Source organism: Clupea harengus, chromosome 22 (assembly GCF_900700415.2).
Source record: "Clupea harengus chromosome 22, Ch_v2.0.2, whole genome shotgun sequence".
Classification (NCBI taxonomy): domain Eukaryota; kingdom Metazoa; phylum Chordata; class Actinopteri; order Clupeiformes; family Clupeidae; genus Clupea; species Clupea harengus.
The window spans coordinates 17,764,658-17,767,197 of record NC_045173.1 but is presented as its reverse complement, the minus strand read 5'-3'; the positions used below and the strand labels follow the sequence as shown (position 1 = coordinate 17,767,197).

General features: G+C 43.9%; 1 non-coding gene across 1 annotated transcript; it reads left to right on the top strand.

Annotated features, from left to right (window-relative positions):
- Window positions 1–587: 587 nt before the first annotated feature.
- On the top strand, window positions 588–1,324 carry LOC105906929. The gene is made up of 3 exons (XR_004162896.1): window positions 588–759; window positions 862–921; window positions 1,092–1,324. It is a non-coding gene; the product is annotated as an uncharacterized LOC105906929 (transcript).
- Window positions 1,325–2,540: the final 1,216 nt, after the last annotated feature.

Below are 2,540 nucleotides of genomic sequence, written 5' to 3'. Positions count from 1 at the left end.
GAAGAAGAAGTCATAAGAGTTGGGATATATTCATGTGGAATTGGAGATACTGAGAGGTCCACCCAGCGTCTTCAAACAGGCACGGCGCCTTCCCTCCTTCCTTCCTCTGTCTGATGTGAAGGGTCCACACTGTTTGAAATTCTGTACTGTATCCCAGACAACAAATTACAGAGAAATGGACACCGTGTTGAGTAAGGCTTACGTGTCGGGTGACATGAGGTCCATGTTGCATTCATGGCTGCAGCCTTCATAGCAGAAACCTGAGAAGAGAGTGAAGTTAACTCAAGCAAACTCTGTTTGACCATGAAGTTGAATCATGTTTTTTATTACTCGTGTTTCTTTTAAGGCGTGCCAGACACACCATAAATGATGTGTTTTGGGTACTTGCGTAAGAAACATATCATGACATCACCATCACCACACCTGGAAACACTGTAGCACTCCCAAATAGCTAGTTATGCTTGGCTCAGAAATTAAGTTTAATTTCAAAGATGCAATATGGCAAACATTTAACCACAACAACTGTGGTTAAAATTGGGTCCAGTTAATAAGACACAAAGTCAGTGTGTGTCTTCCATGCTGGGTGAATTTATCCTGGACTTTTTCTTGTCATGTTTTCTTTTAGTGTATGATCAGGACTTTAACAAAGCCACTGATCCAAGCACAGTAGCACCTCCTCCCATCCAACCAAAGGACCAAAGCGAAGGGGAAAAGATGACCAGTGAACTAATGACTATTATTAGTCAGTTTGGGGACAAGGTAAAATAATGGTGTGAAAGTATTGATTTCAATGAAAATGCATAGCCGGAATTTCAGTCTGCTTTCTTTCACAAACGAATGGGATCATTTGGCTTTTTATAGGTGGCACAGTTCAAAAATGGAGTCAACACAATGTCTATAAGTGTTGAGGAACAACGAATGGTGATTTCATCTTTACTACTACATTTGAAATGTTGTATAATGTCAACACTGTTTATTACAGGCTGATAGTGTTTTATTAGTACTGTAGTTTAGTCGTTTTGCCTTTATTAGTGCTCTAGTTTGGTCGTTTGTATTGTAAGATAGTGAGCAGAGTTAATGGCTTGTTTCAGGTCTTTAAAAGTATGATGGATGCCCAGGATCAGTTAGAGAGGAATTACATAATTAAGAAGGAAGAACACAGGGCTCTGGAGATGCAAAACTACATGGGCATTGCCAAAAATACAGGCGAGTTTGATCCAGACAGGTAAGCATGAGAAAATGAACACGTCCCTCTTTTATTTTGTTAATGTACATAGATGTTCTGAACTAACCACTAAAACATGTCAACTAGAGCTAATGGACACCTCCTAGCTTATCTAACACAGTATTTTTAGTGTGCTGTGGTCCCTAAGAGTAGCACGTAATGAGAGTGATGGAGGTGGCTATAGTGTTCAGCTGTATGTCTTGTGTGCATGGCTCTTAAAAGGCAGGTAGAGGGAGAGATATTCAGGATAGGCATGTTCCTGGAGGATGTGAAAGAGCAGATAGACACAAACGCCTGTCAGAGCTTCTCCCCTCCGCCCTCGACCTCCACCCCTGTTCCGCCCTCCCCCCAGCCATCACTGCATGAGGTAACCCCCACACCTGCATGCACGGCTCCTTACTTGAGCCCTTGAACTCACCTCTCTAACTCCCTAACCCTGTCTGACATCACTAACACATGCACACATGCAGGTTTCACACTATTTCACACCACCTCTTTTTTTTGTCTTGCCTGACAAACATGAGTGAAAGACGGAAAGATGACTAGGGCTGCTTGTTTGTGGGTTGCTTTGAGCTTCTTGTTCTGACGGTGTCGTGTTTCAGGAGCTGATGCCCTGCCTTTCCATAAGCGTTGACAAACACGTGGAGGAGAATGGAGTCAGTGCAGATGGACAAAAACGAGCAGGCCCCCCTCTGAACCTCACAGGAGACAGCGGCATCGGTCTGCAGTATGCATACTTTTATTTACCCTCTTAGGCTTCACTAAGTGTTTTTAACACTCTGACGGGGCTGGTCATTTCAGCCACTGTGCTCAGGGTAGGTACTCAGGTAGTTTAGTTACAGATTTGACACTTTCTGCAGGACAGGTACTGTAAATATTAATATTAAATGGTTTAAATAACAAATGTATGATCATCTTAGCATTTAATAGAGATAAAAATCTTTCTCTTTTTAGAGAGAGAACAATGGCACATGGGGAGAATTGTCAGTAAGCTATCAGGTACCTCGACTAATGTTAGTCAATATGTTTACTGCCGTTGCAAGCTGAGAATGTGGGCCCTGTTAGCAGGCACACGTCGGTTCTTCCCATGGGGGGATAGGGTTACTGGGACAGTACTGGTGTGGGTTTCGCTCGAGACTAGAACGGCCCGTGCCTTAGCTCTGTGCTTCACTCAGGTACTCGGACACATCCCTGGAGAGGCTGCTGAATATACATGCCACTGAGGAAGAGGAGGAGAGCCTGTCCGCTCCATCGGAGGAGGAAGACTACGGCACGGTTCTGGCATCCTCTATGCACTCTGTGACTGAGGACAGGT